This window comes from Lissotriton vulgaris, chromosome 6 (assembly GCF_964263255.1).
Source record: "Lissotriton vulgaris chromosome 6, aLisVul1.2, whole genome shotgun sequence".
NCBI lineage: Eukaryota > Metazoa > Chordata > Amphibia > Caudata > Salamandridae > Lissotriton > Lissotriton vulgaris.
In genome coordinates, this window is record NC_141694.1 from 1,897,341,834 (window position 1) to 1,897,368,071 (window position 26,238).

The 26,238-nt window shown below is 43.3% G+C and overlaps 1 long non-coding RNA gene and 1 pseudogene across 2 annotated transcripts in view; one reads left to right on the plus strand and one right to left on the minus strand.

Moving 5' to 3' along the window:
• The first annotated feature begins 22,264 nt into the window (after positions 1 to 22,264).
• The window catches only part of LOC147709823 (uncharacterized), a 334,389-nt pseudogene continuing 330,415 nt past the window's right edge, over positions 22,265 to 26,238 (plus strand). Inside the window, exon 1 of the transcript XR_015296736.1 lies at positions 22,265 to 25,415. The product of XR_015296736.1 is annotated as an uncharacterized LOC147709823 (transcript). The remainder of the gene's footprint in view (positions 25,416 to 26,238) is intronic.
• Positions 23,336 to 26,221, minus strand: LOC147709824 (uncharacterized). Its single transcript, XR_015296737.1, has 4 exons — positions 25,205 to 26,221; positions 24,953 to 25,121; positions 24,367 to 24,869; positions 23,336 to 24,199 (listed from the first exon to the last, which is right to left on the minus strand). It is a non-coding gene; the product is annotated as an uncharacterized LOC147709824 (long non-coding RNA).

The window sequence follows — 26,238 nt, forward strand, 5'->3', positions numbered from 1 at the left end:
GTGGCGTCCTTGTGGGCTGGTTGGCTGTCCGGCGTTTGTTTGTGGTGCCATTTCTTCTCCAATTTACGGCATACTCCTTTGGAGGTCTGGAGTTCTTCAGTGAACCAGGTGGCTTTCCTGCTGGTGCGGCTGTTGGAGGGTTTCTTGAGCGGGGCGAGGGTGCTGGCGCAGTCATTGATCCACTGTCTGAGGTTACGGGCGGCGGCGAGGGTGGTGGCCAGCTGGTCTTTGGTGACTTTGTTCCAGCAGCGGCGGGGCAGCTGTTGGGTGTGGTGGTACGTGGTGGGCTTCTTGTAGGTGAAATGGATGCAGCGGTGATCCATCCAGTGGAGTTGGGTGGTGCGGTCGAAGGATACGTGGGTGCTTGTGGAAAAGATGGGATCAAGCGTGTGGCCGGCGGTGTGGGTGGGAGCGGTGACGAGTTGTCTGAGGCCGAGGTTGGCGAGGTTGTCGATCAGGGTGGCAGAGTTTGCGTCATTGTTGTTCTTGAGGTGTAAGTTCAGGTCCCCGAGGAGGATGTAGTCCATGGAGGCGAGTGCGTGGGTGCTAACGAGGTCAGCGATGGAGTCGCTGAACTGTGGCCGGGGTCCTGGGGGTCTGTAGACAAGTGTTCCTCTGAGGGTGGTGTTGGGGTCAGTGTGGATCCGGAAGTGCAGGGACAGCTATGGAGATGTTGGGAGTCTAGGAGTCGTTCCAACAGGTCTCAGTCAGGAAGGCAACGTCTGGGGTGGAGGTGTCGAGCAGGTCCCAGAGCTCGACGGCATGTTTGCGTGCAGAGCGTGTGTTTAGGAGTATGCAGCTGAGGTGGTTGGGTCCGATCCTTGGTGGTTTGGTGGCTCTGTCGCAGGTAAAGCTGCAGGTGTGGCAGGAGAAAGGTCTGTGGGTGTGTTTCGGGGTGGCCTGGAATCAGCTGTGGTCTCAGCTGGCGTTGAGTGCGTGGAGGGTGCTGGTGTCGTATCGGAGTCTGGCTTCGTGAAGTTCACGGGGGTCAGGGGTTCTGGCGTGGGCGCGGACTGGTGCAGACGGGCTTGCCTTATGTGCGCCCTCTGTGCGCGCGGCATATATGGGGAGGTGGGACGGAGGAGCAGCTGGGAGACGGGAGTGGGCAGGGGCGGGGTTGCAGGGGGCACAGTGGCGGGGAGAACAAGTGGCACAGAAAGCAAAATGGGGCACAAAAGAGGGGGAAACAGTGGCACAGAGCAAATAAACAGGTACAAAGAAGGGGAGGTGGGACGGAGGAGCAGCTGGGAGACGGGAGTGGGCAGGGGCGGGGTTGCAGGGGGCACAGTGGCGGGGAGAACAAGTGGCACAGAAAGCAAAATGGGGCACAAAAGAGGGGGAAACAGTGGCACAGAGCAAATAAACAGGCCACAAAGAAGGGGGAAAACAAGGGGCACGGAGAGCAAAAAAAACGGGGCACAGAAGAGAGGAAAAAAGTGGCACATATCGAAAAGCGGGGCACAATGGTGGGGGAAAAATGAGTGGCACAGAGCAAAAAACGGGGCACAGAAGAGGGGAAAACAGTGGCACAGAGCAAAAAACAGGGCACAAAGGTGGGGGAAAAACAGTGGTACAGAGAGCAAAAAACGGGGCACAGAAGAGGGGAAAACAGTGGCACAGAGCAAAAAACAGGGCACAAAGGAGGGGGGAAAACGAGTGGCACAGAGCAAAAAACGGAGCACAAAGGAGGGAGAAAAACGAGTGGCACAGAGAGCAAAGAAAATGGAGGATGGGCACACTTAGCAGTGAGTCCTTAGCCTCACCCGTCAGGGCCACAAAACATCAATTTCCCATGTTAATTCAAATGATAACATCTGGATATATGATTTGTTTTAATATTAGCAAGGTATCAGTGGACACTTCAAATAACCTGAAGATAATTCCTGAATATCCACCTGATTGTTCCAGCTGTGATGCTGGTGGCGCTGGCATTGGGCCCATATTATTTTCCAATATCCTAGATGAAATCTCCTCTGGAATACAGTTTTTGAATACTGTGTAAGCAAATTGAATATTAAATTACCTTGTGTAATTATCCTCATTGGGATTATCAGGTGAGTTTTGTAAATTAATACCTGTTTCTATGCTCATTGCTGGATCAGTAATATTACAAAATTAATTCAAACGTTTTTGGAATGCCTGGTCAAAATGTATACCGTAAAACAGTGAACACTGTATGTGACCCAAGTGGGAGCCTTGCAAATCATTTTCAAGCTGTAAAAAATGTTGCTTAGACTATTGTATTATTATCCAGAAGATACATTGAAAAATAGATTATCTTTAAGTGATAATTAAATCAAATAGAATCAGGGCTTGTAAATCTTATCTAACAAACAACTGCCCAGTCTGAACTGTAGTTCAGTAAATAGCAGCCTACAGGAATGCGATGGAAGAAGTGTGGCTAAGCAATGTACTTCGGACTCAGCAGGCAGGGCATTGGGACTCCAAGCCTTGGATATATAGGCACCATCTGGTGTCTGTGTCCATCCTGCCTCTATTTAACTTTCTTGATAGAAAACGACCAGCAGAGGTCAGTAAAATACCAGAATCACTTTAACATTCTCTAGATTCCAGCCCATGGAACTTGTCTTCCACGAGCACCCGTAGACAATAATAATTTTTTTCAAATATTGTATTTTCAGTGATATGACCACCGAAGTCCCTGATTATATATAAAAACGGAGCTTTTGGACTATGCAATTTCCAGCTGAAAGGCAATATTTCCTCCATGTGTTCCCATACCTGTTGTGTCACGCAGTTTGGTGCTTACTTTCCCTCCATGTTAAAGAACAGTAGATGTTTCAGCACCCAGGCTAATGTCCTGCATAGCTAAATACATATAAGGTCCCAAAGGCAAGACCGATTGCATTGCAAATGCTTGTTTTTAACCCTGCTATTCAGGATTTTGTTTCTAATCCAGTGCTAGTAGCGTGCCTAGCTCTGAAAAGTGTCCGCCAGAGCCCCCAAAAATTGTGGTCCCTGGTATACCAAGTGATGAAGTTAGGGGCAGTGTCCCTGGATTAAAACACATTGGTGTATTTACATAGACCTTAGCTTAGAAATGCACAGCACCTATAGCAATACAGTGCAGTGAAAGTACAGTAAAAATAAAGGTACATTGGATTGTTCGATGTTAAATGTTTAACACCATAGCTGTAATGTTGGGGTTGGTTTTGTCATTACGCATCAGAGCAGCGTTCATTTGATAATCAAGCAACTCGCGTGACTGTCAGAGTGCTTAACACTGTAGGTTGTGAGAGACCTCAGGGTGATGGGCGACCCTGCTCCCGCATGGAGCACATATTGGATGTACCCTAATCCCACTAGTTGTAGTTATTGGGTGTACCCTACTCCCATTCGGAGCACACATTGGGTGTACCCTACTAGCACTAGGAGTACTTATTAGGTGTACCCTAAATCCACTCGGAGCACATATTGGGTGTACCCTACTCCCACTCGGAGCACATATTGGGTGTACCCTACTCCCACTCGGAGCACTTATTGGGTGTACCCTACTCCCACTCGGAGCACATATTGGGTGTACCCTACTTCCACTCGGAGCACATATTGGGTGTACCCTACTCCCACTCGGATCACATATTGGTGTACGCTACTCCCACTCGGAGTACATATTGGATATACCCTACTCCCGCTAGGAGTAAATGTTTTTTTTTTTTAGAGTTTTATATAGCGCAAACTGGACCCAAAACATTGGGTATCAGAGGACTTTACATCAGCATCAGTTTTGTTACGGAAGGACACATTCATTTTTTGGTAGGCACAGGGAGATTAAGTGATTTGCCCAGGATCACAGGATGTTGAGTGTCGTTCCTGAGACTCGAATCCCATTCCCCAGCTTCGAGGTCGACCGCTGTAGCCTTAAGGCTACATCCTCACCCCATATTGGTTGTACCCTACTCCTACTCGGAGCACATATTGGGTGCAACTTACTCCTACTAGGAGCACATATTGGGTGCAACCTACTCCCACTCGGACACATATTGGGTGCAACCTACTCCCACTCTGAGCACATATTGGGTGCAACCTACACCTACTCGGAGTACATATTGGGTGTACCCTACTGCCACATGGAGTACATATTGGGTGCACCCTACTGCCACTTGGTGTACATATTGGGTGTACCTGATTGCCACTTGGTGTACATATTGGGTGTACCTGACTGCCACATGGAGTACATATTGGGTGTACCCTACTGCCACTTGGAGTACATATTGGGTGTACCCTACTCTCACTCGGACCACATATTTTTATGTCCGCCTTTTTTAGTGGAGTTCCCTCCACCCAAGCTATTTATTGCTTGAGTAGTGTACATTGATCGTGGCAGTAGGTTGCCTGTGAGGACCAGGGATGTGTTCTTGTCGGTGCTTGCATGCATTCTCTGCTGTTTGTGTCATTGGACGGTTGTCCTTCACCTGACTGGTTGTGTCAACTGTCCATGGCATGGTGATGAGGCCCCGGTTTTAATAATGGATGTATCACTTTGTGACCTTTTTAGTTAAGGCAAGTTTATTTTGAGTTTCTTTACTTTAACCCCTTGCAAGCTCATTGCAGCTCCCGGCCGGCATGCGTCACGGTTGCCGCATGCACACGACGGCCGGGAACCGTCCGAATCCTGCCCGCCGTCTATTTCTCCCGTGCAGCACGGAAAATCAACCCGCCTCCAAGGAGTTAAGGAAGCCCCCAACCCCACCCCCAGTGAAAACTTGTTTTCTGAAAATTGTAAGTGAAATCATAGACTGTCCTGTTTATCTATAATGAAGAATAAATACTAAATGTTATTGCTAGAACGAAAAATTTAGATTAAGTTGCCTTTGTTAAATACTCACCCCTTATTTAGAAGGGAGAAATTCTTCAATCTGTTTCCTGCAAGTTGTGCTGATTGAGACTAGAGTTTTAAGGTTTTGATTAACGGAATGTTGATTAAACAGTTCATCTCATCAGAATTATGAAGAATGGTCATGGCGATAAAAGCCATATTTCATGAGTCCCATTGAAATGTTTAATGTTTTTAGGTCGAGCATGCGCTGCTCTACGAGGCAATCTATATTGGAGTATGTAATTGAAGCCCCGCCCATATTTGTCATTGGCTTGTGTCATTATCCTTCTTAAATACGGCTTCTTATTGGTTAATAGGCTTGTTAGTCCCTCCTTTGTCCTGCCTCTTCTTCATTTGCAACATTCCATGGTGACTGGCCCTTGTACTTAGGTTGTTACACGTATTCTTTAATTAGAGCCTGGGAGTACTATTTTCTTATTTGGTTTTCTTCTGCCTGATGTTGCAGGCAGGACACGCTTTCTCTCTCAATGCTTTTTAGGTCTCGCAGGGGCGTGGGCGGAGCAGCAAAGCTGCTGCCACGCCTCTACGAGAGATATTGTTAGAAATGGGTACTGTTAGCCCGCCCCTCTTTTCCATTGGGTAGCGTCAGCGTTGATGGTAAACGCTGGCTTCCCATTGGAAAAGAGGGTTTTTGGGTGCCACCCTGTCCGCTTTTCGTACTGCCCCTCCAGACAAGGTAGCCTGCTTTGTGGCTGGCGTAAAGACTATTCTTATCTGCTTGTTTATTTAACAAGCAGATAAGAACATTCTTCACATCAGCTGTGAAGCAGGTACCGAGCACAGAGGCGCACAGGGTCACGGGGAGGACAGGGGGATCCCGGCAGACTCTGTGTTTTGCACGGGCAGCCTCTCCTCGTTTGAGCCCCCCACCCTCCTCGGAGCACACCTCCACGCAGGGAGCCTCTCCTCGGCACCCACCCCCTCCCATCTCGGAGCACACGTAACTTGTTATAATCTGTATATATTTATGCCAAGTAAGGAGCATGATTGAATTACATCAATCAGCAGTAAAAAAGTCATCCATGGATTGCACTATGATGTCACAATCCAATACCTGTAAGGAGTTAATCGTGGGTAACAGGTCCTGGGTGAAGTGAATCCATTAGATTAGGATTCCATGGAGCGCCCGAGCTGTATACGGAGAAAATAATTTGTTTTCTCCATGCAGCATACCGGAACTACATCATCCAAAAAATCATCAAAAAAAGGGGGTGAATTCATTACTTTTTACTTAGACGTTTTGTGCCAAAACTACAATAAAAGGGAAGAAATTAAATTAATACCTTCACAGCGCGCAATTAATCAAAAGAGGAAATAATGAAATAAAGTTAGCTCCATATTTCTTGTATGCACATAAAGAGCCCATACTACATTGGGAGAGTGAAAAAAATAATTAAAATCTCTCCCTTTGGCACGTTGTAGAGACCTCAAAAACTCCCGCTCTACTTTAAAGTGGGACCACACACTTAAATAACATAAAGCGTCACAGTTACTTCTAGAGTAAAACAATTACGGTTTGTCCTTGCGGCATATTAGAAAAAAGCAAGAAAACCAGACTAAATCAAAGGAACATAGAAAGTCAGTGCTCAAAAACTGGGGCCACACGCTAAACTAACATAAAGCATCACGGCCACTATGAAAGTAAAGATACTCAAGGAATTGCGGTCTCTTCTTGAGGCATACTATACAGCAGCCCAGACTCAATCTCTAAATAGTTTAGCTTAGTAGCCTTACAGTATGTGGATTGTCAGCTTACCAGCAAAAAGATGAACGTGTGCGTTGTTCCTGGGCAGTCGAGTCAGCCGATCGACTGACCTATATCCTTCTGCTTTCCTACATGCTGCAAAGCCAGAATGGAAAGCGAAAGAGGACTAATGTGCATATACTCGCAAGTACACAGCATGTTGGAAAAAGAGGGGGAAAGCAAGTCTGTACACTAAAGATATAGAAAAAGATAAACAGACCATCACCCAAAGAAATTCTATAGTGAGAACAAATAAGGCATAATTAATACTAAGTCCCCACATGCACATATTAATCATCAGTTCAAATACAGACTACTTACAATGTGATGTTACTTAGAATCTATAGTCCTGCCACATATTTCTATTAACACATAGTATAAAACACAATACAGTGCATAGCAGAAATGTCTATCAATTGTTATATGTACCAGCTTTTTTGTCTGAGCCTCACGATATTTTTTTACTAAAATAAAGAATTGTTTGTTTTTCTTACAAAAAAAATTGTTTCATATGGGCCGCGCTTTTTCATTTTCTTTTTCACGATTGTTTGCTTTAAGTATTTATGATTTAGATGTTTGTTCTATGATAATGATAATTTTGTGCACACTGTGAACCGCTGTTTGTAGAAAATATTGATTGCCCCTGGTTCAGGTGGTTAGGGCTGCCCCTGTGGTGGTTAATTATTTAAGGACAGAGAGAGGAGGCTTGGGTGGACCAGAGAAGGGCTGGACATGTGGATGCCTGATGCTTGTGGATGCCTGACGCTTGTGGGTGCCTGACGCTTGTGGGTGCCTGACGCTTGTGGGTGCCTGACGCTTGTGGGTGCCTGACGCTTGTGGGTGCCTGACGCTTGTGGGTGCCTGACGCTTGTGGATGCCTGACGCTTGTGGGTGCCTGACGCTTGTGGGTGCCTGACGCTTGTGGATGCCTGACGCTTGTGGGTGCCTGATGCTCGTGGGTGCCTGACACTTGTGGATGCCTGACGCTTGTCGATGCCTGACGTTTGTGGATGTCTGATGCTTGTGGATATAAATGACAATGCCTTTTATTTATGTTTTGGTTTGTACAACATCAATTAAAGGCATTGCCATTTACAATACCCTTTACAATACCAATAGCTCCAAAACTCACAGTTGCGAGACCTATTGCATTGCAAATGCTTGTTTTGGGTCGAGCTAGAAAGCGCATCTGTCTCTACGAGACCTGCTGTAATCGGTTTGTGGACATAAAGTCCATCCCCTTTCTTGACATTGCTTTTCATTTGTCTATGTCAGCGTCCTTCAAAAATCCCTGCTTGCTAGTGGTTAGTCCTGCCTCTTTGTCCCTCCTTTCTCCCTTCTGCTCCTCCCACAGAGCAGGGACTTACTACTATCTCATTCCACTATAGTTCTTTTTCTGTTCCTGAGGGACTATTTTTTTAGCTTGGATTCCTGCTCTGTTATTGTTTGTCTGTGTTCAACTTCAGCTCCCTACCTGCTTATATTTAAATATAAGTGTTAGTCCTATCCCCTCTCAATGCCACAGTTACATTACTGCTGCCTCCCCTGCCGTGCTTCCTGCTCTGTTGCTTGAATTTTAGTTAGGTTTATTTAACTTGTGGCACTTTTAGAAGTTTGCCATCAGTTGGGCTTTGTTTTGGTAGGATAGCTTGGTTTGGGCTTCCTTCTAAGGTGGGATTTGGCTTGTTTAAAAAAAAAAAAATCCTGCCTGCCTCTGCTCACTTCTCATTCATCTGTGCACTTAATATTCCTGTTCTCTCCACCCCCCAACCCCTCCCACGATAGTGCTTGTGTGGGCCCCCACCACCCCCTCCGATATCGATCAATGCTTTTTAGTTTTTTTTTAGTGCACTTTAGGGCGAAGAACATTTCCAGGATCATTCACAGGATGTTGAACCGACTGCGTAGCTCAAACACGAATCCCCACCTCCGAAGTCTGCAGCTCTGACTGCTGAGCCACGTCCTCTCGCTCTGGGGATCCGTGCTGGAGTCGCTCTTTGTTCGCCTCAAGCCGCGCATTCGCAGCAGCTCGCTCTTGGGCTTGTTGTTTCATTCCGTAGTGCTTTGCAAAAGCACCAGCTACATTACACATTTCAGTTTCATATTTTTGGTACACACAGGAGATTACTTGGCAGCTCAGGACATTCCTTGTCTTGAACAGAGCTGCCGATTAATCTCCTCATGTCTACGAAAAATATGAATATGTCATTGGGTAATGTTAGTGGTGCTCGCTGCTAGAGGACATGCTCTGATCCCTTGCCAGGCTCTGTTTTTATCAGATGATGTCAGCAGCGCAATCAACGACCGAGATCAGATGGCTGTTAAAATGTGTTAAATATCAACCTGGAGCCATGGTTTAAAGAACTTTAAAGGGACTCGGGTGCTTGTTTCAACATGTAGGGGCTTGATGGGGGAGGGAGCAAGGGAAAGGAGAGAAGACTATTGGTAATAACCCATCAGGGTTATTGGTGGCACTTATCCGTATTCTATTTTTTGTTACATTTACAAATCTGTTGAGGAGCGCCTATCACCAAGACCCAGCACTATATAAATTAGAATACAAATACAGTGATTACATCTTTTTTTAATTTGATCAAAATAAGATTTACTGTCCCACTTTTACATAAAATAAATGTTGTCTGCTCCAGCTTCATTTTCTTTTTCTTCTGTGCGTTTGCTTGAAGGGAGGGTGGGTGTAGTTTCTCTTGCCTGTCAGTTGCGTGAAGTCAGAGGGGGCCGCATGCTGTCACTGCTGCCTGGGCCTGGCGTGTAAAGATGGATCCGTCTCCGTGGCGCTTCCTTGTTGGTTCATAGCTATAATGGAGTCTAAGTAACTGCGTATCTCTGGAATCGCCAGGGTTCATCTCTGTAGTTATTTTTCTGCTTTTATTCTCTGTGCTATTTCTTTTCCGGATGTAACAATTGTCTCGTTTTTTATTAACCTAATTGTAGCAGGGAGACGTATAGTGTGCGCTCTGTCAACATGTGGACAAGCTACTCTCTGTGTTGCTTCTGGTCTAAATGCTGTTATGTTTGGCTTGGTGTACGTTGTGGGAAACCTGGCACACATCTGATGCCTTGGGCAATAGTTGATAAAAAATCAAGTATTAAAAGAACTGGCGTGGGGATGTCTTGTTGGAGGTTGGGCGTCTGCTGTTGCACATTCCTGCAGCGTCACTCAGATCTAAGTTTACACGGAGCTTCCAGTGATGGGTTCCCTGTCTGTCTCATGTTGCGCTGCTGGTAGCCTCCCCTCACATGACAACGAACAGATGCCCCTCTGACCCACACATGAATGAGACTCAGGCGCCGGTGCCAGCAATTCCAAGCCACTGCACTCATTCTGCCAGACTGAGATGCTGCTTGTTGACATCATTCACCAGCGTTTATCTCCCTCGAGGGCCTTCACTGACCTTCCACATGACACATTCCAAACATGCGCAGAAACACTAACCTGTACCCTGGTCATTTTTGTATTCCTCTTCTTTGCATAAATCAGTACATTTCAAAGTCTAAGTATTTTTAGTGTATGTGTGTTTGTTTCATTTTTTCACATACACTGGTAGCTCCTCCCAGTGTTGGTAAACACTGACAAAACAAGACACACACCACTTTGAGGACTAGCGTGCTATGAGGACCGATTTCCACATAGCATTTGCATGTGTGCATGTGCTAATTACAGCACCCTCTTAACACATTTGAGCAATCAGCCTCTCACTAGCAGGAAAACAACAGTCTTGCAAATAAATAGGAGAAACTATGAAAACAAGCCTTATTCTTCAAGACCTGCAGATTTATTTATTTATTTACTTGTGTGTATAGACCACCTGGCACATCTGCAATTGCCCCTGCTTACACTAATAACTGACACAGTTAACTTCCATTTGCTTTACCTCAATATCTGAAGCTTCCTCTCTGAGTCAATCAGCTGTCATTATAAGCAATTCCTATCTGTGTGTTTTTTTAAACAACATGTGATTCAAGCATTCTGTGGTATGGTTTTGTTAATGAGGCATTCATCTATTTGGGTGCCGTACACAACTGTACCATGTAGAAGGCAGAACTACTTAATGTGGTAAAGGAATTTGCAAAAGATTATAATAGAACACATTTGCTGATATATTTAGAAATGTGTGAATACTTTGTGAATAATTTAAGGTATGAACTGCCCCCTGGTTTACGTTAAAAGGATATTGCAAGATAAAGTCATGGACCTCCCAGTGACTTGCCATATGCTGTTTACATATGGTAGGGATATTTTATTTATGTTACAGTTCTTCGTCATGCACTCCATCTTCTTTCCCTCAGTGCTTTTTTAAACTTTTGTGGCATCTTTTTAATGAAAAATGTGAGATCTTTAGTATTAACAATCAGTTGTTTTTCACTTGTAGCCAAAATGTTATGTAGCTTAAGGATCAAAACCGTGCATATGATGTCTGGTGACACCTAGATATATTCATGTTGTCGTATAGCAACTTAAGCAGTGCAGTAAGGAAAGGTGTTTCAATAAGTGCATCCTTATCAGCTATTGAAGAAGAATTTCCAGGGGAAAAAGATCTGCAGAAAGAGAGAGGGATATATCAAGTCTCACTTTATTTAGGTGGAAGCGACATTTCTGTCCAGCGACCTCCCTTTCATATTCTCTACTGTATGTTGCTGGGGGCACTGTGACGTCTCAGCTGGAATCTATACATTATTACAGTAGAGTAGATCTGTTTTCTTATTGCGGTTGGCCACAATTAGACAGTAATAACTTATTACAGTTGAGTTGTGACATGGTGTCTCCTACCAGAGCCAACAGCCAGGTGAAAAGGCAGGTCAAAGAGAGGTGCAGTTTAAACAAAGAAAAGGAGAACTGCCTTTTTAGGTCAAACTTGGGGAGTGCATGTGCTGCTCTGCGAGACATGTTGTATTTGAGAATAGACGTGAAACCCTGCCCACTGTCTGCCCTTATTTATCATTGGCTTGTGTCATTGTTCTTTTTACATGCTGACTTCTGATTCGTTAACAGGCTTGTTTGTACTCCATAGTACTGCCTTGTCTTCATTTGTAACCTCCCATGTGGACTTACACTTTTACTTCTGTTCTTACATGGTATGTCTTATTTAGTCTGTAAACGCTACTTTAATGAGTTTCTCATCCTCCAGCTACAACATGCTTTCCTGCAACATTCAGTGCACCATGCGCTCTTTCACTTTCCAAGCAGCCCGGGATAACGGCTGCCACTTTTTCAAAATGAAATAGGTCTCGCATTTACAAGAGTTTGAGCTATTGGCATTTTAAATGACAGTGCCTTTTATTTGTGTTAATTATCAAAACAGATAAACAAAAGGCACCGTCATTTACAATGCTAATAGCACAAACTCTCGCAAACGTGTTACCTATTGCATTGGGTTGTACGATGGTACAACACTGGTATATATATTGCATTCTTTTTTTTTTACTGCGATTATGCATTTTCATCTCATTCCAATACCACGCATTGTTTTTATATTTAGACCGCCCACTCCCCCCAACTTACCTTAAATTTGTGGTATTGGAATTCGATGTAAATGTATAATCGCTGTAAAAAATGTGTGCTAAAAAAATGCGGGGCAAATGCATGCGATTTATTTACCTCGTTGTAAAGGCGGCTTCCCATTGCATTGCAAATGCTTGTTTAATTTGAGCAGCACCGCCGCTTCAGCTGGGATAACAGCAGAGTTGTGCAAACCCGATGAGCACTACGCGTGCTGCTTCAAGGAGGAGCATGAGTAAACAATGAATGAGTCTCGGCCAGAGAGCTACGGCAGGGAGGAACCTTGTGAGTAAACATTGAATGAGTCTCGGCCAGAGAGCTACGGCAGGGAAGGAACCTTGTGAGTAAACATTGAATGAGTCTCGGCCAGAGAGCTACGGCAGGGATGAACCTTGTGAGTAAACATTGAATGAGTCTCGGCCAGAGAGCTACGGCAGGGAAGGAACCTTGTGAGTAAACAATGAATGAGTCTCGGCCAGAGAGCTACGGCAGGGAAGGAACCTTGTGAGTAAACATTGAATGAGTCTCGGCCAGAGAGCTACGGCAGGGATGAACCTTGCTCCAACTCCCCAGTGAGCCGGCGGTGGGTCGAAGAGACGTCTAGATATCAGCTGCTCCTGCAGGACTGATGGACAGCAGATTAGTATACTGTGTGCCCTCTGTCTGCCTGCACTGACTTACCACTGGGCTCGTTTGGCTGCAGTTTGGGGGCAGGGCTCCAGGCACATGGTCCCCTCTCCATTCCCAGCCCATCAAAGGCTGACATGTGCTCGCATCCCCCTCTCCTAAGCTGTCCTTATCTGGAGACCGTGAACGGCTGTGAAAAGCCTGACTGACTGGGGCAAATACCAAGCGCTGTTCCCAAAAAATGTAATTTCCCTCGGCATAAAATGCACGGGAGAAATGGCGAGATTGGACCGCAAATAAATGCAGGGTGGCATCGGAACACAATCCATGTGTTTTTTGTGCTTAATTTAAAAAACCCTGGGGACTTTCTAAAAATGGTCCCCTTTTGAATGCACGCGCAGATGTGGCTTTGTCTATTGCAGAAAAAAAAACCTCTGAACAACATATGAATTTACAGACCATTTTCCGCATGTTCTTACGCTTTAAAAAATATTCCATTAGCTCTCATTGTGTGATTACGCCCTTACTCATTCCTTAATCTGTTCCTCTGAGACTAAAAACAAACATGACGTCTTTAATTCTCAGTCATATGATGAACGTACATTCTCCCACAAGCATAAAAATTATCATGAAATCTTTATTTTACGGCAAGGACTTCTGTGGATTTGGCTAATGTGAATTATAGTGAGCTAAAAGAAAACAGATGCTGAGTTTACTTGCATATCTATTTTGTATAATGTGCATAGAATGTAATTATCTTTTGTAAAATAAGTGTTATTCTCAAACAATTGAATTCATATTTTAGATTTTGAAATGACAAGTTGCCCGTGCTCCGAGACTGAGGAATTCTCTTGACTAGGGGGGAATGTTTTGATTTGGTCTGTATTCCGTCCATCAATTATGTGTCTTTTGCCATTCTCTGAAGTGGGCTCTCATACCTCACTGGTTTGTTAAAAAGTCAACTTTGTAAAATGAACCCTCTTTAGAGTTGTCATATGCTAATCCCTTCCAGTTCCAGGAGTCTGGTACTTTTCTATTAGTGGCGAGCCATGTGTGACACTTGAGGAGGAAGGAATAAGCAGCACTCTTGGCAGGCAGCTTGCCTTCTCAAAAGGCTTGTATTTTTAATAAGGCAATAATCTAGTCATTCAATACATATCAATAACACATGCCTTCCTAGCTAGAACATTTTATTTTTTATAAGAGTGAGTTTAATTTTGGATATTATTATTATCATCAAAAAGATGCCTGCTCTTCTTGTGGAGAAATTCGCCATAAGTGCGCTGGGGATGCTCAGACGTGGGTCCCAGGCACTCCACACCACTGGAGCGAAGCTAGCCGGGCTGATGAGAGGTGTTACCTCGAAACCGGTCCGGTCCTCGGATGCTTGATTCCGTTCTGGGAAGGACATGGCTTTTGTAGTTCGGACTGGACTGTTCCCATGGGGCACAGGGTCAGAGCTGATTTGCATATCGCCATTGTCTAACCCAGGGTGGTGTGGAGTGCAAAAAAACGATGGATTTGGCCCAGATCTTTGGACTGGGGTGAATGTGTGACATTGATCCACATTCAGTCCATCACCTGTTTTGTTTGCTCTTCTTGTGGAAGCATAGTGATAATGCTTTCTAATTGTTTATAGATTAGGGTCAACCAGCGCAGGTTGATGAGGGCCAGACTACCCACCCATTCTGGTTCCCATTTTCATTAACGCATGTAAATAAGATGCAGGTGGATATTGTGAAATCCTGACATGGCTCCACCCTCAAAGGCTTTACTGACCAGGTAGGTTTACATGATGACTCCATGTCATGGAGAATGTGATTCACCAGTGCTGGGTTTTTCTTTTACAATGTCCTTCCTTTGAAGCAATCCCCACTGCCCCATCTCCCCGGAGTACTTTCTTTGTCTCCTTCACCTAAAGCACTCTGCTTGCCTTGCCTTTACCTCCTCTCAGACACTAGCCGTTGCCCCCTCTACTAGGCACACCAAGGAACTCTCTGCATCTCTATCACCTAGGGTGACCAACTGGCATTGGTGTAAATTTAGGACAATGAGAGTAAAAATTCGGGACACTTCTTTGCTACCTCCTAATGGGTTCACGCAAAGATACATCACTTCGGTTTTTCCACAGCTGTATGTGCTCACTGTATCCCTGCCTCCCTGCAATACGCTAGCTCTCACCAGTCATCTTCGCTCCCACTGTGTATCCATTGCATGCACCCCTAGTCTCTGTACCTTGACGTTCATCCTCCTCTTCTTATGCGTTGTTGATACCCCGTGCTCCAATGTTTGCCGACCCCCCCAAATGCACCCCCTTTGGTTTATGTATCTCTACCTTCACAACCTGTAATTCCTGTGTCTGCTTCATCTCACATTGTCTCACTGTAGCCCTGCTCATCGTGTCTCTGCTCATCGTGACTCGGCTCCCCATGCCTATGCATCCTCAATCTGTCTCCATGTTCATTCTATCATTACAACCTCTGGCTATGTTTCAATAGTCTGTGCACAAACCTACTAGTTACAACCTGGAATTTTCTCTTTATTCTGCTTGTTGTGGACCCCTAGGGATAATTGCACCAGATTCATAGCAGCCACCCAGCAGGGTGTTAAAAATCTGGTAAAATTAGGACCATCATACTGTTTAACGTTATTAAACATCCACAAATAAAATAATCAGGTGACTCCTATTCTCTTGGGTTCAATATGTCCATACCCAGCATTTCCCTTTATGTAATAAAGCATTCTCGTTGTGTCCTTAATAACTGCATAGTATTCATTTGCTAAAACAAATCCAGGATTGCTTTAAACTGTATCCCAGTAAGCCCCATACACCAGAAACACAATCTATATGCTTGCTTATAAATTAATTGTAAATCACACAATTGCCATCACATCCATCCACTACTAAAAGCATAAGTAAAACATATTTATATTTACAATTATAGCTCCAACTCCAAAAAATGCGAGACCCATTTCATTGCAAATGCTTGTTCTTTCTTGATGTTGTTCAGCATTGGGAAAGCCTATATGTGTATATATGTGCGACCATCAGCGGGGGCAGAATCGAGGACTCTAAGGCCCAGGGACCAGCGGGGCTCAAGCGAACCGGCAGCCCCTCCCCCTCACTACCGGGGGTATTTAATTGCCGGCAGACTCCTGCGCCGCAAAACGCGCGCGGGCGTACGCTGGGCTAAGCCCGGGCTAAGACCAGAAGCTTGCCCCTATGTTGTAATTTTAGCTGGCGTTCCTCCCTTGAAGAAAGATCAATCAGAGTCCTGGGAACAACTCCAGAATAAGAGTATTGACTGGTTATCGAAGTATAAGGGCCTATGGAAGGTGAACACCAATTCAATTTTAATGGTGCGACGTGTAGGATGGGTGGGACCTTCAGAGCTATCCTTCGATCTCCACGCTTCGAATACGGCAGGTAAATGCTTTGGCATAATTAAGTCATTAAGGAAATTCTTTGACTTCCTCCCGCTCGACTCGAGAAAAACGGTAGCGGTAGCCCTCATTCTGTCCCGTGCTGACTACTGCAACGGACTCATGGCAGGGACCAAAAAATCCACCCTCGCCAAACTACAAAGTGTCTTGCACACTGCTGCCCGGCTTGTCCTAAAACTTCCACGAAAATCCTCCATCTCCGCAGCCCTTAAGACCCTACACTGGCTCCCCCTGCACAAGAGAATTCTCTTTAAAATTCTCATTGTAGCCTTCCGAGCCTTCAACAAAACCGGTCCTTCCTACTTAACTAAACGCTTCCCCCATTATACTCCGTGCCGCTCCCTAAGATCTGCACAAGACAACCTCATGACCCTGTCTAAATTCAACCTGAAATCCAAAGGCGGCAAAACTCTAAGCAACTTAGCCATTAAAGCCTGGAATAGTATGCCAAGGCATCTCAGGCTTCAAACAGTCGAGAAACCATTCCGGAAGCTTCTCAAAACCTGGATCTTCAAGCTCCCCGACGACTGGTCCAAAGCTGCCATCTAGCCTCCCCCACTCCACTCTGTGACTGGAATCAGGACCCATAGCGCCATGATGCTCCTTCCGGAGCGACCGCTTGCGCTTTATAAATACCACTCCAAATTCCAAATTCCAAGAAAACAACATTTCAGGTGATTGTGTAGTTGTGAATTTTAGACGTCCCCCTCTGGTGAAATGGTTACTGCGAGCACAAATGCACCACAATACCGTCCCAACCCTCATACACTCACTACCTTTGGGTTTTTTCTACAAACTTCCTTTGGGCCCACGTAATTTCACTATCCCGACACACACCACACATAATCGGTTCACCGTTCTGTCCAGTCTGTAGACTCAGGACTGACTATCGAGTCAATTACCGATTATTGCACCAGAGTTAGCGGAATCCTCAATAGTCGGTCCGGCTGTTACTGTCACTGAATCCAGATTCCCAGATCCTAACTTAAATGTGCTAAGTTGGAACATCGCAGGATTAAGCTCCAACCGAATTCCGCTGAGTGGGTTGATCTGCTTAGTAATTATGACAGTCTGATGTTCCAGGAGACATGGTGCACAAATTAATTGTTTCTTGAAGGATCTGTGTGTTATAATAGCATTGTACCCAGCCCCAAAATAGGTCGTCCGTGTGGGGGATTATCAACATGGATAAAGATCTCAGCTGGGGGGTAGCATAAAACCCCTGGCGACAAACAATGATAACTTCCAAGCTATGATCTATTCACAGGGGGCCTCAATATGTTTAATTAATTTTTACAACAATGATTTTACATCACTACCAAATGGGAATTTTATTAATTTGTTTGAATTTATTGATAAACTAGAAGACTAGCAGAGGTATGGTAAATTAGATGGAATCTGCCTAGGCGGGGATTTCAATACACGATTGCATAGTGGAACTGACAACACTACTACTACCCCGGTTAGGGTCAACCCATGTAAAAGAGGGAAGGAACTTCGTAATCATCTATCCTCCCGTAATTTAATTAACGTAATGGAAAAGGTTGGCGTTGATTCAAATAAGGGTCCATTGCCTACCTGTAGAGGACGCTGCTGTTCATCTATTATAGATTATGTTTTTATATCATCCCCATTGGTAAACTTTTTAGCAAAGGCTGAGGTTTTATGTACTAGTCAACGTGATCATAATCATTTTAACAACTATTAGACTTTGTTCTAAATTTAATACCCAAAGGGAAATGGGGGCTAAACATTTGGTGGCATCCACTGATAAACTCGGAGTGATCTGGAAGGGCATAGACAATAAAGCTCTTTTTGCACATATGATAAAATTGCATCCTCTATTGGTAGATACGTGTTTATCAAGCAGCACCTCGGGTGGAAAGATTATTGAGGCCTTCAGTGGTTTGTGTTGGTATCAAACATTTAATCTCCAAACCTGTTACCAACTTAAGCAAGAATCCCAGATGGTTCGATGGCATATGCTCGTGGGCTAACTGAGAACTGCATGTAGCATTAGCGCCTACACCCAGGGACATAACTCTAGTTAGATCATTAAGAGCCTGCTATAAGAAAGCAACTAAACTACGTTCAGACGAGATATTGAAAGAACACTGGGATAACCTTGCTAGTGCAGCCTCACTTAAGGATGTAACTGGATTCTGGAAAGAAGTTAAAGTCCTGAGGTCTATGGACTTGAATATTACTCCCATAAGTTATAATATAACTAGTGAACTATGGGAGGAGCACTTTGCCAGAATCTATACAGCTCCCACAAAGACCCCTAGCAGTAATATCTGCTTCCTAGTCCGAAAGGTTGCCATAACTGTAATGGAAGTCGAGGATGCCATATACCAAAGTTTAGGGAATAAAGCCCCAGGTTCGGATGGGTTATCAATCGATCTTATAAAATATGAACCGGATTTTTGGGCTCCCCTTTTATGTAATGTTTTTAATAACTTGACTAATACAGCTATCCCGAGCACTTGGTCGACTAGTATTATTGTGCCCATTTTAAAAAAAGGTGACCGATCCAACCCCAGCTGCGAACCGCCCAATTTCTCTGATAGACAATACTTTGAAGATCTTGGGCAGGGTTGTATTTAATAAGATTAGTAACTGGGCTGAAGACAACCAAATTTTAAATTGTTGTCAGCTGGGCTTTAGAACCAATGTTGGAACTGTGGAACAGGTTTTGAAATGTAATCCTATTCTGGGAAAATATACGATTGCTCAAAAAGTTCCACTTTATTTAGGTTTTATGGATTTAACCTCAGCCTTTGATTTTGTTAATAGATCGCGTTTATGGGAGATCCTTTTAAATTATGGGTTGGACAAGGCTTTGGTTCAATTTTTGGCATACTTGCACAGGGACTTGAAGGCACGGGTGAGGATAAGTAATGATGGGGAGGTTTCTGGGGATATTGTTATTGGCAGAGGGGTCAGACAAGGTTGTGTTCTGGCCCTTCTACTTTTTATCCTTTATATAAATGAATTACATAACTCCCTGTCTAAACTGACCAGTGACGTACCCAAAATTAATGGTAAATTATTCCCCGTGCTTTTATATGCAGATGATGCGGTCCTTATGGGCCGCACCCCCAACGCACTTCACACTTTAGTTACGGGATTTGTGTCTTTTATGGCTAATTTGGAACTCTGCACTAATTTATAAAAATCTTATATAATGACTTGTGGGCCGAAAAAACATTGCATTAATTCTATAATATCGGGTAGTGAATCGCTAACATGCACAGGCACTTTTCCTTATCTGGGCCTAGTTTTCTCAGAATCAGGCTCTTGGCAAGCCCACGTGGCCCATGGCAGAAGCAAACTCTCCAAAGCGGGTAACTCATTAGCCTTCGGCAGCCAAAACAAGCAGAGGTGGTGTTACCAATAATTCAGATATATAAATCGCAATGTGTATCAACCGCCACTTATGGTGCTGAAGTCTGGGGGTATGTGAATTGTAGTGGGATTCAAATTGAAGAGAATAGATTTTGTAGAAAAATTCTCGGGGCTTAAATTTCATCTCCAACTTACATATGCCATAAGGAATTGAATCTACATTATGTGGAGGATTTCATTAGGTCTCGCCCAGCTATATTTTGGTTAAATCTACGGCAGAACCCCGCTGCTATTTTACCAAGAGAGATAATTACAGACTGTCTTAAGTGCGACAGGGGTGGTAGCATACCCTGGCTTGCCGCAGTAAAAGACAGCCTAGCCAGTGTGAAGTTGGAGCACGTTTTCTTATATCCACTAGCACTGGAAGGCATAAGCATTAAATCACTCAGGGGGGAGTTGTATGACCTGTATCATAAAGAAAGACAAAACATTGAGCACCATAAATCAACGATCGTTAGATATATTCCCCTTCTGGAGGTACTGAGCATTCAACATCATATGCGGCAGAAATATCTTAGGAAAAATATAGGAAGATGGAAAAGGAGCTTACTCTTCTGCCTTAGGGATGGCAGTATAAACTATTCACTATGCTTTCCGCACCCATGTGGTACTGGTAGCTAACAAACATTGTTACATTTTTTACTCTTTTGTAAATTCTATGCAAGATATACAAAACAGCATCTAATTCCCTATTTTAAGGGATAGGCTATCTTGGATTTTAAATTAGCATACTTTGAAATTTTACAGCTAGGAAGCGACGACTTGATTTTTCGAGTAAGCAATTTCTTACAAGCTGCGGTACATTCACGTGCTTCCATGAATGAACTTTAATGCGCCACAAATTCTGTAACATCGCCTAGTGAAATACACTTTGTATCCTTGCCCCTATGATGGCCATTAATATTGCCCGCAACCAATACCTTGATGATGCTGTTAGTATTGGTAGAATTAGAAAAGGGGCTTAGCTTAAGAATACTTGTACTTTGATACCTATCACTACTTGATTTATTGCACATTATTGCACTTTATTTGTAATATACTGCTGATTTTGCACATCGGTTTAAATGTTATATTTTGCACTATGCTATTAATGCTGCTAGATTTTGCAGGTCCGTCCAACCCGTCTATTGTGATTTTAAGATAGTAATTTGTATTTGTATTGGATTATATTGTATATTTATATGTTTTAAAACTTGTGCTGTATTTTTTCATTGGTGGTGATGAATTGTGCTTTTATGGATATCTTTATCCGAATAAAGATCATTTGATTGATTGATATGTCTAAAAGGGGAGATTTCTTGTCTTTGCCAATGTGTGTTTATTGTGGTTGTAAAGCTCCTTTTTCTTGTGTAGCTCTGGTCAGAGCCTATGATCTCTGGAGTTACACTGTGTGAAAGATGCTCAGAATACTGTCTGGGTCCTATCACGGGCTCTGATAGCATAAAGGACTCCCTTGCAGCAATTCATTATATTTCCCGCCGTTATTGTGATGCTCTTTGTTGTGTGGTCCGTTCATTGGAAAAGGCTCTGTTAAACCTGACAGCCTTAGGGCGGTCTTTCCCCAACTTTTTTCCTGCCTCCCTCCATTTTCTGTGCTAGTTTTTGCTGGCTTTAGGACTCTGCACCTGTTACCACTGCTAATCAGTGCTAACGTGTTTGTGCTCTCTCCCCTAAACATGGTAACATGGGCTCATACTCAGTTCTGTCTCTAATAAAGTGCACTACATGTGCCCATGGCCTGCTAATTATTGCTACTAGTGGGCTGCAGCACTGACCTTGCCACCCACATATGCAGCCTGAAATCATGTCTCAGGCCTGCCACTGCAGTGCCTGTGTGTGAAGGTTACTGCCACATCGAATTGACATTTAAAGCAACTTGCCAAGCCTAAAACTCCCCTTTTATTGCATATAAGTCGTCCCTAAGGAAGGCCCTTGGTAACCCAAAGGGCAGGATACTATACTTCTATGTTTTATATGTCCTGGTAGTGACAAACCGCTAAATTACTTTTTCACTGCTGTAAGGCCTACCCCTCTCATTGGCTAGAACTGGGAATTCCTCAGAATATCTTTAAACTGTAATTCCTGATTGGAAAGGAGTAGCCTTTTCATGTTTTATATCTTTGCACTGGTATTGAGAAATCCTCTTTACTTTTAAAGTCAGATTTAACATTACTATTTTAGAAAAGCTACATTTAGAAAGAGGACTTTTCTCTGCTTGTACTGCTCTTTGTGCCTTACAGCCTGTCTCTAGTACACGTCTGGGCTAGGTGACCGACCCCTTTGTGTATTCCTTCTAGAGAGCCACAGACACTGCAAGGGTTGGGTGTGATTTAGCACTTATCTGCATCCCGATGGGTCTTTCTGGGCAGATGGGAGGAAGGGGCCCACTCTTACCCTTAAGAGGGCAGTAGACTGACCACATACAAAGGAATGATAACTCCCTTTGGTAGTCTGGAGTGAGTGCTGGGATTGAAAGAGATACTGGTGCATGTCAAATCCACTCTATTGCATCTTTACATTGAAAGTCTAATCTAGAATTTCTTCAGTGCACTTGTCTATGTGGTCCATTAAATGTCTCATTAAATGCCAATAGATTTTCGTAATGGACCTACCTTCCATTTAAGCTTATCCAGTGTTTTTTTTAATGTATTTTTTCCAACAGGTGAAGTAAATAAAGTAATGAACAAAAAAGGTGAAAGCATTAAACATCACTTGTGTAGGAAGTGATGTAAAAACAGTACACCTCGAAATGTCTTCCCTTGAAGGCTAATGCCTCGGCAAAGTCTTTTTCTACAGCATAAAACCCAAACTGCCCAATGTGGTCTGTACTTGGCTCTTAGGGATCACCTGAAATACTGAAGCAAGTCTGATAAGGTTCTCACTACGAAAGAAGAGCTAACCTGGATCAGAAAGAATACACTGAAGAGAAAACGTATGAACATCTAAAAAGTGACAACACATTTATTAGGGAGAGCAAGAGCAAATGCAACATCAGAAAATCATACTGGAGGAGAACCATATCGATGGACTGACTGTGGAAAAGTTTTCTTTGCAATGAAAGACCTAATGCAGCATCAGAGTGTCTACGTAGAGGAGAAACCATATAAATGTACAGAGTGTGACAAAGCATTTATAATAAATAGAAAGCTAAAGCAACATCAGAAAATCCACACTGGAGAGAGACCATATCAATGTACAGAATGTGACAAATCATTTAAAACAAATGGAGGGCTAAAGCAACATCATAATATCCACACTGGGGAGAAACCATATCAATGTACAGAGTGTGACAAATCATTTAAAAGATATGGAGAGCTAAAGCTACATCAGAAATTCCACACTGGAGAGAAACCACATAAATGTGCAGAGTGTGACAAAGCATTTGTAACAAATGGAGATCTAAAGCGACATCATAAAATCCACACTGGGGAGAAACCATATCAATGTACAGAATGTGAAAAAGCATTTAGAACAATTGTACTGCTAAAGGGACATCATAAAATCCACACTGGGGAGAAACCATATCAATGTACAGAGTGTGACAAAGCATTTATTACAAAGTCACAACTAATGGACCATCAGAAAGGCCACACTGGGGAGAAAGCATATCAATGTACAGAATGTGACAAATCATTTAAAAGAAATGGAGACCTAAAGCGACATCAGAAAATCCACACTGGGGAGAAACCCTATAAATGTACAGAATGTGACAAAGCATTTGTAACAAATGGAGAGCTAAAGCAACATCAGAAAATCCACACTGGGGAGAAACCATATCAATGCACAGAGTGTGACAAATCATTTAAAAGAAATGGAGACCTAAAGCAACATCAGAAAATCCACACTGGGGAGAAACCATATCAATGTACAGAATGTGACAAAGCATTCATTAGAAAGTCACATCTAATGGGACATCAGAAAGTCCACACTGGGGAGAAACCATATCAATGTACAGAATGTGACAAAGCATTTATTACAAAGTCACAACTAATGGAACATCTGAAAGTCCACACTGGGGAGAAAGCATATCAATGTACAGAATGTGAAAAAGCATTTATAACAATTGTACAGCTAAAGCGACATCATAAAATCCACACTGGGGAGAAATCATATCAATGTACAGAGTGTGACAAAGCATTTAAAAGAAATGGAGAGCTAAAGCTATATCAGAATTTCCACACTGGAGAGAAACCATATAAATGTACAGAGTGTGACAAAGCATTCATCAGAAAGTCCCATCTAATGGAACATCAGAAAGTCCACACTGGGGAGAAAGCATATCAATGTACAGAATGTGAAAAGGCATTTTGAACAATTGTACAGCTAAAGCGACATCATACAATCCACACCGGGGAGAAACCATATCAATGTACAGAATGTGAAAAGGCATTTAGAACAATTGTACTGCTAAAGGGACATCATAAAATCCACACTGGGGAGAAACCATATCAATGTACAGAGTGTGACAAAGCATTTATTACAAAGTCACAACTAATGGACCATCAGAAAGGCCACACTGGGGAGAAAGCATATCAATGTACAGAATGTGACAAATCATTTAAAAGAAATGGAGACATAAAGCGACATCAGAAAATCCACACTGAGGAGAAACCCTATAAATGTACAGAATGTGACAAAGCATTTGTAACAAATGGAGAGCTAAAGCAACAGCAGAAAATCCACACTGGGGAGAAACCATATCAATGTACAGAGTGTGACAAATCATTTAAAAGAAATGGAGACCTAAAGCAACATCGGAAAATCCACACTGGGGAGAAACCATATCAATGTACAGAATGTGACAAAGCATTCATTAGAAAGTCACATCTAATGGGACATCAGAAAGTCCACACTGGGGAGAAACCATATAAATGTACAGAGTGTGACAAAGCATTCATCAGAAAGTCCCATCTAATGGAACATCAGAAAGTCCACACTGGGGAGAAAGCATATCAATGTACAGAATGTGAAAAAGCATTTTGAACAATTGTACAGCTAAAGCGACATCATAAAATCCACACCGGGGAGAAACCATATCAATGTACAGAATGTGAAAAAGCATTTTGAACAATTGTACAGCTGAAGCGACATCATAAAATCCACACTGGGGAGAAACCATATCAATGTATAGAGTGTGACAAAGCATTTATTAGAAAGTCACATCTAATGGAACATCAAATTCCACACTGGGGAGAAAGCATTTCAATGTACAGAATGTGAAAAAGCATTTAAAACAAATGGAGAGCTAAAGCAACATCAGAAAATCCACTCTGGGGAAAAACCATATCAATGTATAGAATGTGACAAAGCCTTCCTTAGAAAGTCACATCTAATGGAACATCAGAAAGTCCACACTGGGGAGAAAGCATATCAATATACAGAGTGTGACAAAGCATTTATTACAAAGTCACATCTAATGGAACATCAGAAAGTCCACAATGGGGAGAAAACATATCAATGTACAGAATGTGAAAAAGCATTTATAACAATTGTACAGCTAAAGCGACATCATAAAATCCACACTGGGGAGAAATCATATCAATGTACAGAGTGTGACAAAGCATTTATAAGAAATGGAGCGCTAACACGAACTCAGAAAATCCACACTGGAGAGAAACTATATAAATGTACAGAATGTGACGAGGCATTTATAATCAATGGAGAGGTGAAGCAACATTAGAAAATCCCCACAGGAGAGAGACCATTCAACTGCACTGAATGTGAGAAGGCATTTATTAGAAAGTTGCATCTTATGCAACATCAGATATTCCACGTAAGGGAGAAACCCTATGAATGTGCATAATGCAACAAGACATGTATTAATAGGCAAAGATAAATACTACGTCCGAAATTCCTCACTGGTGAGAAACGATATGGCTGTACTGAATGTGACTTAGCAGTTATTACAAAGCAAAGTTTAAAAATACTTCAGAATGTTCACACATGAAAGAACCCATATAATTGTACAAAATGTGACATAGCATTTATTCCAAATGGAGGGTGACCATTCAACTGCACCGCATGTGACAAGGTATTCATTATAAAGGGAGAGTTAAAGCAATATCAGCATCCACACTGGGCAGAAACCACATGAATTTATAGAATGTAAGAAGGGATTTATTACAAAGCAAAATGTAATACAAGATCAGGAAGTTAACACAGGGGAGAAAACATATGTATGTACTGAATACCCCAATGCAGCGTTTCCCCAACTGTGGTCCGTGGACCCCCTGAATACCCCAATGCAGCGTTTCCCCAACTGTGGTCCGTGGACCCCCTGGGGTCCGTGAGACATTCCCAGTGGGTCCGCAGGACTCGAGTGCCTGTTGTTGTGAAAAATGAAACGCCCATGCATCCTCACAGCACACAAGAGCTGTGCATGTTGGCGCAGGGGCGGCGAGACCACAACAATACAATCTGGAGGCGGGGCAGCGAATGGGCAGTCAGGGGGTGGGCCACAGGGGGCACAGCAGCTGGGGAAATGAGTAGAACAGAAAGCAAAAGGGGCACAACAACAAGGAAAAAACGAGTGGCACAGAAGGGCACAAAAAATGAGTGGAACAGAGGGCAGAAAGGCACAAAAAACGAGGGAAAAACGAGTGGCACAGAGGGCAGAAAGTAAACGGTGCTCCTAATGGT